Source organism: Cardiocondyla obscurior, linkage group LG13 (assembly GCF_019399895.1).
Source record: "Cardiocondyla obscurior isolate alpha-2009 linkage group LG13, Cobs3.1, whole genome shotgun sequence".
Classification (NCBI taxonomy): Eukaryota; Metazoa; Arthropoda; class Insecta; order Hymenoptera; family Formicidae; genus Cardiocondyla; species Cardiocondyla obscurior.
In genome coordinates, this window is record NC_091876.1 from 334,632 (window position 1) to 350,446 (window position 15,815).

A 15,815-nucleotide genomic window follows, 5' to 3' on the forward strand; every position below is an offset into this window, starting at 1 on the left:
ATTGGACTTAACTAATGAAGGACTGAAGGCTAATGAGAGATATGACGATATATCGTAAATGAGAATTTAATGTGGCGGTATGTAGAGTAGATTAATGTACGCTAAAAGGCAGATATGGCGACGGCAGCTAGCGAACGTGACTTTATTATAGCGTCGTGAGCGTCAAGTTTCACATGTACCGTATGTATATGTATACCGCGCCGGCCGGATTGCCGAAGACTGATTTCTCCCCTTTCTCTCATCCCCTGCTTCTGCCGCCTAGGGTTACGTATGCTAGTCGCTGTCGCCGCAGAAAACGCTATATCTGTCCTTCGGTGTACATAGTAGACTGAAATACATATATTGAGTAACGTTTACACAGTCTATACTAACGATGATAAGTAATAATGCCTAAAAATATTCCGGGAGAGTACAGATGTTTTAAGCATATTATAAATTGTTATATGTATATCATTCGAGCGTCGGGTGGGTACACTATGTCTCCTGTGTTTACGCAATTGGCTATTTCAATCTTTATATGTGACAATATTCGCTGGAACGAGTAAATTTACAATCACTTTTATTTCGAATATTGAAGGAATGAAATCCTCTAATTGAATTGAAATAGCAATTGTGTACGCTATTAATTTATTTCTTAAGCTGAAAGCTCTCTAGCGTTTCGATCTAATAGAGGGGAACAAGGAAGTATTATTTTAAAAAATAAGAAAGATTATATTTTATATCGTATATACTTATTATACATATATACATATGTATATATTCATGTGTTTTTGTAGGAAAAAAATTTGATGAGGGTTTTTATATGTCCTAATTGATTTTACTGTCATGCGGGTTTTATTAGAATAAAATAAAAATGACTGAAAGAAATATAACAAATGGTTTGCAGAACCCATAAAAATTTATTGAGTTGCAAACGAAACATCTCATATTTATTTATCTGATTATTTTTTTAATTATTTAAAATTCAAAATTTTACTTAAAAATGGTAATATTTAACAATACTTATTTAATTATCAATTCAATATCATTATTTAATATTATCTCTTGAAGAAACATGAAACGTTCTGTTTAACCATTTGTTCTTATTTTATATTCTATTTTAGATTTTAAGTTTGATTGATGACTTCGATCATCACGCATGACGAAGGGTCAACGAGATATCTTAAACTTTGGGATACGGGGATAAAAGTTTTAGAAAACTTTTAACTAATAGTTACCGAGAAAAAGAAAAAAAAGGGATGAAAAAAAAGACTAACTTGGATCAGAGACAAATAGAACTTTGTTGCATGAAACGTGCTGAGAAGGATAAAGGGTTGGAGAGCTTATGTTTATACTTTGATAGATTTCAGCCCCATTAAACTTCGACTTGGCGAAATCTGAGCAGTCATTGTGATTTCCTGCTTTGTTTTATACTATATCAATTATTGCGAGAATCTGGAAAGATAAGCGTTAGGTTTAAATTATAAAAAAATAAAGATAAAATTTAAAGATTAAATTTAAAGATTAATAAATATACGTAGATACGTAACATTAGTTATAAAAATATTTAAAAAATAAATAAAAAAGAAAAACGGTAATATAATTACGAAATAAGTAAGCATATTCTTTTAAGCCGTTCTCTTTAAAAGGCTCAAGGCAGATGAGTTCGCAAATGCTTTGAATAATACCGTAGAAATAGAAGAGCGTGAAAAGAGAGTGATGCGACACTTGAAAGAATGCAAAGTACATCAAAGGATATAAAGAACGTGTCAAAAGACACGTGACACTTTTGTAGTTTTATTAGACAAACGACAGCGTATATGAGAAAATTTTTATTAAGATCATAAATAGTATCCTAAAGCAAACTTTTGCGTCTAACGTAAGAAGATACGCCTCTCTTCAAATTTGCAGGAAAATTTAATTATATTAATGTCTTTTATAATCTTTGCTAACCGAGAGAACTTATTGTATATGAAACAATACATGAAGAAATATGATAGAATAATATATATTATTTCAAGTAGTTCTTAAAATAGAGAAAAGCAAAAAATGTTATTCGTATTTTTTTTTTTTTTTTAATATGACAGGTAAATGATAAGATTAATAGAAATACAGTGCGATCAAAACTGAAGACATTAGGTTATTTCTAGATAACCTAATGTCTGATCAATATTATGACTGTTCTACTACTATTCTATTTATTGCTACTTGTCTTATTCTTTTATTTTATTTTATTTTATTATTTTTTGCAATTAATTATATTTTATCTACAAGACAATTTTTGCTTAATTTATATATTATATATTTAGTAGTAAATCGAAATGTTTAATGATTTTTGAGACCTATATCAAGTCATAATCGCGAATAATATCAACAATCGATGATATTTTTGGATGATGATGAAAAAAAAAAGAAAGAAACGAAAGAATGGGAAATGAAAAAGAATGAGCTTGATTATAGTTGGTGATTGTTTTTGGGGCGTCTGCGCTCGTGAGGGTGAATGAGAAGGCCTTTCTGGCGACCGCCGACCGACCGTCCCGACCGACTAGCCAGGAGGAGGCACGGAAGCTCTCGGGATGCCAGTCGTCTCCGAGCCGCCGTGTGGTTGAGATGTGACCCTTCCTGTTTCGCGAGTCGCGTCGCTATCAAATTTCGTGTATTATCCGCACTCTCGCCCTCGCATCGCCCCCGTAATTGGCCATAATTATCGATACTCGAATTCGCGCGATTAACGGTGCCCGCGATTCTTTATATCACTGCCCCCGCCATCGCCGCTGATGTTCTATCGAAACCGGTAGAGCGCACACGAGGTATCCTCCTCGGCTTCGCCGGCTCGTATCTCTTTAGTGGTAATCGAACAACCACGCGACCGTGATCGTTAGATATCAGAAGCGACAGTATATTTTGAGACAGAGGATAGGGTCAGTCATCTCGGTGTTACAATTTGCCGATGGTTTTTACTTTTGTCCCATCGTTGACTGCTACATTTTAATTTGTCAAATCTTCGAAATATTATGGCGCCCGATTTCTGTGATCGGGCACTCCCGGTGATTAGCCGAAGATCTTCCAAAGAGGAGAATCGACCTCGTAGGTATATCTAGTGTTACACCAGCTCTTAACTTTTCACCGCTATGTTATCTCGTAAATTAATCCGTAATCGTTTATTTTCCTTACCGCCTCTTGCTACCAATCAGGCTTTCTTTTATTCTCTTATGTTTAGTTATATAATAGACCCATATCATTTTTATTATAAGCAACGTTCCACGGCTTTGCGGTATCACGTGTAAACATTTCGTTTCTTTTTAGTGTATTGCCAGTTGAAGATTAAATCTGATAAAGCGGTTAAGAAAATTTTGTAGAAAACAGATTATTCTTCGTACTTTTTTCCTTCTTTCACTCTCTTCAAATTGAGAAAGATTATGTTCCGGTTACAACATTAAACTGCTCTTATAGATTTTTTAAAATTAATTTTTTTCAGATATCGATAGGTAAATCAAATATTGTTAGATAAATTATAAAAGACAGAAATAAGATAGAGAAAAAAATGAGACATATATTTATTTATATCCTTGCGCGTGTACGTAGACGCCATCTTGAAACTTATAAGAATTATATAAACAAGTAATTAAAACATTTTTCTAATTAAGAAAATTGTTTGTACACAATTTTAATATTTTCACATTTCTTTAAAGAAAAATTTTTAACTGATCAAAAAGAATTTGAGCCTTTGTTCGTTTGGATTTGTTAATAATAACTTTTAGCGAGGTAGTCTAATTCCATATAGGGAGCAAAGGAAAATTAAAGGGATTACATCTTTCTTGTGGTTAAATATATTCTTAGAGGGTTGCCACTTTCATTCGAGAAGCTGCCTTTGAATAAAAACCGAGGATTTTAAACCAGATTGGACATAGATCCTTGGATTTTTGTACATTTTTATTATACTATAATCGCTACTTCTATATGTATATGTTTCAACAAAATTGTTACAATATTATTGTGGTAATTTGTTTTTTTTATATAAAATTTTTTATATATAATTATATATATTTTGCTATAAATATAATATACACGTATAATTAAATAAGAATTCACTTTTGATATAATTCAAAATTAGTGACACATTAATTTAAAATGCGTGTCATAATACGTCACATATTATTGAACACAGAATTAAATTTTGATTGTACAAAATTCTCAAGTGAATTGTCAACTTACGCTCGACAAAGCTCTAGGGAAAGTTATCCAGTATCAGGTAGCCACTTTTCCGACGTGTCGTTAAATTTAATATTTCTGCGTAATGCAAGATATATGCTTTCACATCTCGTTAAGCGTATGCATATCTCTCTTCAATTCAAAACTTCAAATTAGCAAATGTAATCTAATTCACTTATTGCAATTAACGTAGTTCAGTTTACATACGTATATTGTGCAGTTTTATATTGATAAAAGTTTCTTTTTTTTTTTCCAATACGTATAATTTTGCATACTTAAATCCTTGAAAATTTGTTAAATGTTTTTCTGCTACAAAGTGATTTAACTGCTAAATTTAAAGGTTGTAAACATTACCAGCTATTTCTGCATCGTTCAAAATATACTGAAAAAATATTGTGAAATTTATACGTTCCAGTCTGGATTCGTGATTCAACAATTGAACCAAATTCCATTGAAATTTTTTTCTGCTTGATGTAGTTACTTTTAATCTTGAAATATTTGTTTTTCTATAAACTCAACATTTCCACTATCAGAGTTTCCGACATGACACTTCATCGTCGGATATATAAAAAAAAAAAGAAGGGTTTGCAATCGATTTCTGTAGCGAGCACAGAATTTCATTGGAAATATCGTCGACACGTAGTAATTGGCTCGGCTTCCGGTATATCTTTTTCTATGTATACATATATTCGGCCGAAAATAATTTTCTTCTATTTGGCGGAACAAATTTTTGTTTCAAATTCTATTATTTTTGAAATTCTGTATATATTTTGATATTATTGTTAGAAATTGCGATCTGCATTGTTGATTTATATTTGCAAAATTTATTTGCAATTTATTAATTTTTTAATTAATTCGATCTTTAAGACGTCAAATTCTGTGTCTTATTAATATGTATTGTATATTCGAACAAGAAATAAGATAATGCGATGTATTTCATGAGTATTCCTTATGATACATATGTAAAATCTTTAATCAAAAGTAACGTTAGTTCTTTATGTATGATGTTACGTTTCTATTAAATTATGAAATAAGTCACGTAATGAAAAAAGGCGTTGTCAGTTGGCGAACAATATGACAAATAAACGAGTAACAAAGTAACAAATTGGAAAACGTCAGTAAAAACTGACGATAGAAGGTTAATTAAAGCTTTAGTTTAGGTCAGGCTCACGATCGGTTTGCACTTTTTGGCCAATTATAAAAATTTTTTATATTTTTTAATTGTCTCTGCTTCTCATATTTTATTTTTACTTTTGTTAAAATTTTAATTTATAAATAATTATATAACAAAACGTGTATAATTACGTGACATGTAAAATAAGAAGTACCTTTTCTTTTTATTTCCATTACGTATGCATAATTATATCATGCATGCACCTGCGGTGGTAAAAATCTAATTAAACTGCGACATAAAATATTGCTTCCATTAAAGATTAACTACTCGTTGTTACTGACACGGTAAAACTTAATTTTCCACAAGTTTTTTACGCTTCCCCAATATAAACATTATATGATATACATATACACATATGTATATACTATTTTTTTATTTTAATAAATTTATTAAATTACTTTTAAAGACGAGATATAGAAAAATTTCCAAGTTTGATGTAAAAAGTTTACGATTGTTTCCAAGATACTCGTTGGAGTATCTTACATCGAAAATATAATTTAACATTGGAGTTAAAACATTTTTTTTTTTTTCTTACTTATTTGATAAGTATTCGCGGTTCGCACAAGCGAAGTTTGATTTTCAAGCAAATGATGTGCTTTGAACTTTCCACAATTCACGCGTTTAGCGTAGATTGTAATTTGCATGTTACATCACGTGAAATTTGCGAAATTCGTGAGGAAACAGCGCTTAGCGGAATAATTGATTTCACCGATATGCATGTTTACTGATTTGATATGAGCAGTTCTGTTTGCGTTTACATCTCAATTTGTGAGAAAATGGTGAAAATTATATTTAATAGTATAATTATTACAATACACTCGTAATAACAATAAAATTTGTACAAAACATTGTTTAGGATCTCTTGGCTTTTATATCAATTTTTCTTCCGCTAATTCAAAGTTTTCGAAAAAAGTTATCGCATACCTTTAGCATTTCGTTTCGATTGCTGTTGGAATTTGTCCGGTAGGTCGAACTAAACTCATTTTTTCGCAGTAATATAAACAGATCTATCTGAGCGAGAAAATAAAATCCATTTCTACCATATTGATTTATCTAAGATTACTTGAGTAGGGTCATTCGAGCTGTGAATTTAATTTCAAGATTGTTTCCTGTTTAATCAATATAATATGTATTTCTTTCTCTTTGCATTTGGAATTGTATTTTTGCGTCAAACTTGGAATAAAAATAATGATTAAAAGAAATAAGTAGGTATCAGAATGGTCTGCAGTTGTAATGCGATATAGTGAACATAACGTCACACTTGGAAGAGAGTCATTATTTTTAATAATACATATTACATCGTCGCAGAATTCTTATTTAATCGAGAAAAAGTTGAGTAGAAAAATACAAATACAGATATATCCCGAAATACAAAAACGAAGACATAGATAGATACCTTTGCTCTCGTTTGGTACGTGCAATATCGCTTCATTAAAAGGAGGTGTTGTCGTCGCACGACGATACCTCGGACTTTAATTTGATCCATGGCTTCGAGCACTCAAGCACGTCGTCGCCATCGTCGTCGTTGTCACCGAGATGCTTTTCTCACAGTAGAGGCGGGATTAGATGAAAAGCTTCGCAATTAATCGGATATTCTCTGTCCCTTGCGATCTCACCGCTATGAAATTAGTAGCTAGGCATTAGGTGGCGCAATTATAGACTAGGTGGTGCTATGAAAAGTCGTGCGAGAGCCAGGTTCGATTTTTGGGTGGCGAAATATCGTGGGGTTAATCGAATCTGACTCGGCCGCATTCCTGTGCTACGAGGATAAAGGATCATTTACGAGCCTAACGCCATTTTCCCTCTAGACTACCGAAGATCATTTAGCACAGTAGTGTGCGCCTGTTATCGTCATAGCACAAGGCCAAAAGATATATAGGTATTATCTTTCTATCGGGCGTATTAGGTAAACAAAGGAATAGAATCAGATTTATACGTTTCTTCATATTCGTAGGTCTCTGTACCGTTATATTTTTTTTAAATGTTTTTTATTCAACAAAAAACTAGAATATCAGAAGTTTTAAATATTTAAATAATTAACTATAAAATTTGTTACATTGATTTGATTCTACAAGCTTTATAATAATAAAGCATATTAAAATTTATTTATATATTATTTAATTTTATCATTGGAGCAGATTGCTGTTTGAATTACATGTATAGAATTAGATGTATTACGATAAACATATAATACTTGGTTTTTTTTTCTAAGTATTTACTCAACTCGTGCCACATCATCTTAACTGCATTCGAGCTATCTGCTCTTTGATGTAGACAGCTACTTGCGTCAATGCTAAGTGCATCTGAAAACCACATTGGTAGCGTTAATGCTCGTGATATTTGCCACTTGAATCGGAAAGAGAAAAGTAATTCTTATAATTAGGGAATTTTCGATTATATCGTTCGATTATATTGTTTTGTTAAGGAATAATTTATTAAAAAAAAAAAACAAGATTTAAGTTAGCTAATCTTAATCAAAATATTCTTCGTTACAGTTATCTTTTGCTCAAAGATGGTTCAGGCTACTTATGTATTCTAAGGACCAAAAAACGTCACGATTGTCTCGACGAAATTGCGTCATTCATAAAGTTGAAATCAACTTGTCGCTTTGACTTGTCACTTGTGATACGAGTGGATCATAAAAGAAATAAGGGAGACCATATTTTTACGAAAATGCCATCCTTATAAAAAACACGACTCGACCAATTTATGCATTGAAGCATATCGCCACAGCTTTATCTATTTAATCATCCTTGGGACCACTTTCTAAAATAGTCTGAAACTAGTCAATTACCTAGAGCAGGCGAAATAAATCACAGAAGGCAAGCGGGAAAAACTGCAAAGATATTACAGAGACATTTTGCAGATATTTATATTTAAAAGAATAGTTTTGAATCTACATATTTCTTTATTATATCTTTATTCAATATCCCGATTGAAAATAATGGCGTAAATCACTGTCATTACGTTGGCACATAACACCGAGGTGACTAATTTAGCGAGAAGTATCGAATTTATACGTGCTCTAACACGTAGCGACTCGGAGTGCTTGAAAACGTTTGTCAGGTATTGTGTAGTTAATAGGGAAAATGTATGTGTAGCTGTTGCACGAAATGTCTTGAGTGTAAGTGCCGATGTTTCATATTGACCTAGCATGCATCCAGCACGGTAATTAACTCCTAATTGGCCAAGTGACATTCTCGATAATTATTTGATTGTCTCTTCATATTAGTAATGCACGGGTATATGGAATGCATACGATGTTCATTGACTTGAAAGTTTATCGCGAACTGATATTTTAATCTATTATATTTATATTTCTTTATTTTCGCAAACAAAATTTATTTGCGATTTAACAATTAAATAGCATTTTTTGTCAGTCGTTAAGAGACGCGGTAGTAACTCTCGTCACTAAAAAAATTATTTTTCTACGAATTACGTTTTCGGAGCGCATTGTCGTCGATTTAGGAGATATGCAAAATTGCAATAAAAATATACATTTTTTTATAAATTCTGTCTATTCTTCAGCAAATTTAATTTTCATAAGGATAAGGAAAGTTTTTATTTGACTGACACGATCCAAACGAATATCTGCCATCGGTTACCGGTAACTGACGCGTCGTTTAACGTGTTAAAAAAATAAATTTATTACATAAAACATTTTTGTTTCACGCCCGAACGTCATTTTAGGGAGTTAAAAGTTGAATTTCTTTCTTTTATATTGTCATGATTATTTTATATCGCGCATTAGCGAAAGACATACATGTCTGTGAAGGGTACTACGTTGAAGGATGTTATTTCGGAGATTTGTCTTATTCCACTATATTATTTTGTAGACGTAACTTTTCGAGCCAGGATTTAGTGGTGAGCTTAAAGTCCTTGTCGTAAACTTTCTTCAAAATATGCTACGTATTATTCGACGAGCCATATCTTTTTCCATCGTAGGTAACTCGACTAAAGACGTGAATCTAACCAGATATACTTTTGATACGGACGTTAACAATATTCTTGACATGTTACTGACATTAAAAAAGAATATAAAATTTTGATTGACAATAAAATTAAATAAAACTTAAATTTGTACGTAACGTATATGTACAGTATTTTATTAATTTATACCATTTTTATTCATATTTTAGCTATTAATTAAATCAGTGAATTGTATTAACATATTTTGATATACACATAAATTGAATAATGTGAAAAACACATTTAACGCCAATATTTTAATAAATTATTTATGTCTGAATCGTTTAAAACATTTTTAATACAAAATGTACGAAGATACGTTTCGGTTTCGTGTCAACTTCTTATAAAAATACTGTCATTCAGAAAGAATGCAAAGCTTGAAATTGATGTTGCGTGTAATAGTTTCCCTGCTGCAGTATTAACGACGTACACTTCTGCATTGCGGTAAAAAAAAAGAATAATTTATACGAAAGTCGTGAACAATTATAAGCTTTTTTTTTTCGCTAATCGTCAGTATAACATATAAGGCATATAAAGCATGGAATAAAAAGAATTGCAATTAAATATGTCAATTGCAATTTTTTTTTATTTCAATTTTTTTTTATTATTGTAAATTGTTAAAGAGTCAATTATGGAAAACGTTTACTTTAGACGTTAGGAAGATCCGTATGTTGCTGCATGTGTACCGCAATGCGCATTGCAGATATGCGTGGTTTTCTCGTCGAATTTTCAAATTTACATTTTATATGTTACGAAGATATATTGCACACGAATTTTAAATTAACTGACTCTGATCTTATATTCGATATTTAAATTTGATAAATACAGTATGTCATCCAGAAAATCAATTTATTAGATTTAATTTTCTTTTCAAAGTTGAATCTTTTGAATTAAAAACTTGTAAAAATTTTAATACAGCAAATAGATAAAAATTTGCTTTGAATTGTTATCTATTATTCATACTTCTCTTAGGTACATACATTTTACACGATTACTTCTACTTTACACATTTAATATTTTAGCCTTGCTAGAATGACGACGTCGTCAACCCAATTTTCAGTGCTTTTCCTCCACGCTCGTACTCTCTTTGTCGCTGAACACGCTTGATACAGTAAACTGTGATATAGCTCGAACGATTCGACCGCTTCTCTCGACACGGTTTTATTCGTGCAATTTTAAAAATTAATATCTGAATTATTCTTGCAAATATCGTAAAATTATATAAAATTTTTTTTATTAATTTTAATCTGTTCTGCGATTTTACGAGCGGAGATTAAGGTATACATATGTATACAATATCAAGTTATTGCATATACTATAGTAATTAGAAAATTTGTAGAAAATGTATGTACATACTATTGAGATGTACGAAAACTTAGCTATCGGAGGGATGACAATTCGCGTATCAATACACTTTGAAAACGTTCCACTATCGCGATGCTTTTGGTGAAAGTGCGCAAAACTGGGAGAGTACTTGAACACGTAGATGCTGCACTCACGCTCGACCTGTTCTCGTATATCTTGCAGTTCTCGCAAATGAAGCTGCGAGGTCATAAAGCATCGGCCGGTTCAGGCTGGAGGATCGTGTAATCGAGGAAATGAGATGAAAGGGCAAAGTTCGTGGTTTCTAGGTGCAAGTAGGGTCATTTGCGACGGTAAGGTCGGTAACTGAACTGAAACATCTGGTTTCAGACATGGTAATGAGAGAAGCTTAAACTTTACGATGCCGTAAAATGAAAATCAGTCCTTTTTTTTATATTCCTTGCTGATTAAAAATTGTGCAGGTCAATGACTGTTTTGTACGTTCGAAAGATCCGGATTATATGTATATTTGCTGCTTTTAAACGTATGACTGTAACTGCATTGTCAGATCAAGTTTTAGAGCTTTGGATGTACACATTACACACACGTACACGTAACATTTAAAACAATTTGTTCAATTACTTGAATATAACATTTTTTAAATATTTTTAATATAAATACATAATACATTTTTCTTTACTAACAAGTTGTATAAAAATTTCTATTTGGACTTAATAAAATTAGGTAATAATTTAATTTCAGTTAATTTAATAATTATAATACTTGATGTTGTACGTTCAAGAGCTCTTTCATATTTAAAAATATTTATTCTGATATCTGCGAAATCACGCCACGTCTCATTGTAGATATAAGATGTAAAAAGATTGGTTTTAGAAAAAGCTCTTCAACGAAAATGTGGCGAAAGGAATGTATCGATCTGCTTTCGTAGCATTCGCGAAGTGTACTTTTGTGTATTGTATTTTCGTCACGATGGCACTAGATGTCTATTGGAAAAATTTTATTTTATCTTTAAAAGGATATTCATAAATATATGTATAGACAGAGTGTCCCAAACAACATGTCGTTTCTGAAAACTATGGATAAAAAACTAAATTTAAAAAAAAAATTGAAAACGAAAAGTTAAATATTTTATAAAATTATCAATTTTTATTGAGAAAAAAAAATTATGTCCGACGTTAGCCGGTTTATGTAAGTAAGGTGTTAGATTATTTTTAAAACTCGAATTTTAGAGCTGTGGTATTACGATATAGTATACATAAGTTATTATAGACTTGTATGTTTGAAAAAAATTTTATTAATATTCGCTTTGTTTTTTGCTAATTTTAAAAATAACGTACTTTATGAAACAGACAAGTTGACATTCGCTAAAGTCCGCTAGACTATTTACAAGAGCATTGTAGATCAAGAGTGTCAGAGGTCTCCTGACATTCGCGGTACTGTATCTTGGTTAGTGCTCTCTAGAGACCATCCTGCCATCGCCTAATAAATCTCAGAATAGAGTGTTTCTAGCTGAACAAACGTTAGTTACGTTTACCAAAAAACTTTTTATTTTAAAGATTTTTACTACGAGTAATAAACTCGTATCTCATAAAACCAGTTTTTTTTTTTATGCTGTTACTTTATTTTGATATAACCGGCGTGTTTATTTTATAGCATTTTATCGTAGAATTTATTGTCTACATATAACATATTGGAGATGACTTACATTTAGGAAATAAATAATAATAGCAAGAGTAAATTTTTTTAAAAAGACCAAAGTATATTGTAAATTAACTATAATTAACTTAAAGTTTGAAAACTGAACGTAATATATTACATTTTATTTTACAAGTATAAAAAAAGGCAATTAATTTTTATTGAAGAAAAAAAAATTAAATTATTTGTTTTTAATTATTTTAATAAACGTTTACGTTACACTTATACATTTGTATATTTTGTGTCTTAAAAAAGAATATTGCTTACGAATTTACTCTTTGCTAAGTGAGAGAGTGACCGATAGCAATTCAAAGGCAATTTAATTAAACTTGCATAATACACAAGAGAGCTACGCGTTGATTGCCAGCAGCTATCTTTGGCATCTGCGCGAAGGGAAGTTCGCTATTCGGTGGTTTCCTGTTGCGTCTTAGCTATGTAAGGGTAAAAGTAAATTATTGAAATTTGAATACTCTCGTGCTATGTATTTCTGAATTTAATTTCCTTTTCACTGACTTAGCAGTCGGAATTTTTTAAATTTAAATAACGTCGAATTTTCCTTCAACTAATTTTGTTTTTTTTTTTGTACGCCTTTACTTATTTTATTTTATCAAATAAGATGTCGACAAAGTCTTTGTTTTCCGTGTTATTTTTAAACTATAACGGCAATACAATTTTCTGTATATTTTCTAGTGTTTGAAAAATAAGATAACGCGTAGAGATATAGTAAAACGATGCGACCGGTATTATTAGTATAGAAATGGCAATCCAATTAAGAGAATTTGCCCTTGACCGCTTATTCAAGTTGTGCATATAGATGAACGACAAATCGACACCTTATTGGATCGTTAGGAGTTTCTTGCATCTTCTCTCGGTCCTTATCAATTTAGATCTTTATCTAATAAGTTGACTCTATTGGAAATTTATTGGAAGCACGAGCTATACTATAAGTTTCTCAATAAGATAAGAATACGCATGTTACGTGGAAAAAAAAATTATTTTAATCGATATACTGAACATAAGGATCTTTGAATTTGCACGTAAAACGTAAAAGGCGAATGTTTATTAGCTTAAAAAAAAATTATTTACGCGATTTATTAATTTTGATAATGCGCTGTTTTGAGTTTCTGCTTGAAAAAAAGAGTGTGCTGCTAGAAATAATCGTTAAGTATTGTATAAGGTACATGTAGAGCATGCAATGCTTATGTTAATATTTTAATATGCTAGTTACAATTATTGATACTTAGTATTTTAAATAATTTTATTTTACAAAGTGTTTTAAACAAGCAAGAATGTAAAAAAACGTATCATAAGTCTTTTATTATAGATTTTTTAAATTAGTGTATAATTGTTTAAACATTCACATAAAATTATTAGACGTAATATCAGAAATTGAAAGATTAAAACCTAGCATAACTATAAATAATTTCTTTTATTTCATCTGAAACTGTCCTTTTCCATCCGCAATATTTGCGAAATCGGACCGGTCGCGGCTACATAATTTGACATTTTCGTATTTAGTAGTGAATGAATTTAAGCAAACGTATTGAAAGATCGAAAGATTATATCCATGTGAATGACTTTTCATCAACGCCGTCACTTTATTTCTCCGAAACGAGACGATGAAATGAGCAAGACGTTCCTGCTGTCTGTCTGAAAAATGACGTAAAAGTTATGTAATCTACGTTTTCCCAGATTAGACCGTTTGGCTCGTCCCGTTTTTCCTTTTTATCGTTTTGCGTAATGTCTTGGTTCCGCTAAAGATTTTCTGGTACAATTCAGAGTTTTGTTTATTGAACGTAAATGATTATGACACGATAATGAAATAGAAATACGTGTCAAGTACATGGATATAAAAATGGCTTTTTTTACATAATTAAGTTAAATAACATTTGGTAAAGTAATAAAAAAAATTAAAAAAAAAATTAATTAGCATGAAAATGTCATCCGTCTTGTTTAAAATACTTGGTAAAATTGAAGCACACGAGCAATTGTTTGACCGTGAGTACTTGCGTGCTGAGCGCAGACATGTCGATGTACTTCTTCCGGTTCCACAATCTGCGCCGTCAAGACGAAGAGCGCAAGAAGCGACAAAATCGTGGCAAGGGCAGTCAAGGCGGCCAACTTGGGACCAACCACACGGACCAGTCCCAGCCTACGGCTGGATCTATGAGATGCTACATAAAAAATCCACGAGGCCTAAGCAAGTTCTACGAGCAGACCTCGCTACAACCTAACGACTCGCTTGACGAAATCGCCTATCAGATACCGAGGTAAACTTTTCAATGTTGCACGAACCTTCTTCTGCCTCGAAATTTCCTTTATTCTATGTATACAATGACCGTTTCTTTTTCATTGATATCGTTTAAATATCAATGGAATTGTGGCTCGTAATTTACGTAGTAATGTAGTTTTCTTACAATTAGTTTATTGACGACTTTATTCATTAACTCTTAAGTTGCTTAATATATGTGTGTAATACTATTTAAGTACTTAAATGTAATGCTTTTAAGAACATAATAATTATGCTTTAAAAAATATTTAAGCGCTAGAAAAAAGAATTAATTTTCTTAGGTGAATAATGTTTCGACAATTGATTTTAATTCATTTAATCGATTCATTAAAATTTTATCGGTGAGCTTGCATTTTGCTGTCCCAACATGGTGTACCGTCAAATATTTCAAATATTAGTAGTAAAGAAATTAATTATTTTTACGAATAAACTTTTTTTTGAAATAATTTAATTAACGACGTTTATTTTTAAAAATGTGGTAAAAGTATAAGATGAAAAGTTATGCGAATACAAAAATCAAATATTAAATAAAAAAATTATATGTAATGTCTATCTTTAGTAAAACTAATAATAATATCTAAAATGTGCTCGCTCATTTTTAGAAATACATTTATTATACTAAATCAGATATGATAATTTTCGATATTTATACTATATTGATAAAGACGTCTAAATATTTTACTGTTTATTTTCTTTATTTTTTTATTTAACGTCCCTTTGAATATTTATGACGTAATTTAATCACAGCTTGCATAATAACATGTACGAGTTATTTACTCCGCTTCTCAAGAAAGTTAAACTTATTTTGCATAACAGATCAGCGTAACGGTTAAAAATTGATGAATTACATTTGTAGTACGTTTCTCATAAATATTTAAAAGCAGTCACCATAGAGAAACGATAATCAAAGAAGTAGTGTAACACAAAAATTTAATAAACGTTAAAACTGACAAAAGTTACGAACTTAAAAATTGCACGAACGACCGATCAAACTTTCTAAAAAGTTATTCTTGAATCGTACAAAGTACATATTATATACATGTACATCTAAAAAAAAAAAAAAAAATTTACGCTATGCTTTCATCGATTGACATGTACCTTTTAGGTCTCAAATTATTTGTCAAGCAGTAAACGCAGAGTATCGTTTCAATATTGTTTCTTCTTTCTTAATAT

At 31.0% G+C, this 15,815-nt stretch overlaps 1 protein-coding gene and 1 long non-coding RNA gene across 3 annotated transcripts in view; both read left to right on the top strand.

Annotated features, from left to right (window-relative positions):
- Positions 1–15,815, top strand: part of Slo2 (slowpoke 2) — a 72,317-nt gene that overhangs the window by 7,021 nt on the left and 49,481 nt on the right. The gene's annotated exons all lie outside the window — the stretch shown is intronic.
- Positions 1,407–15,663, top strand: LOC139107495 (uncharacterized). The gene is made up of 3 exons (XR_011546519.1): positions 1,407–3,066; positions 7,861–8,431; positions 14,376–15,663. It is a non-coding gene; the product is annotated as an uncharacterized lncRNA (long non-coding RNA).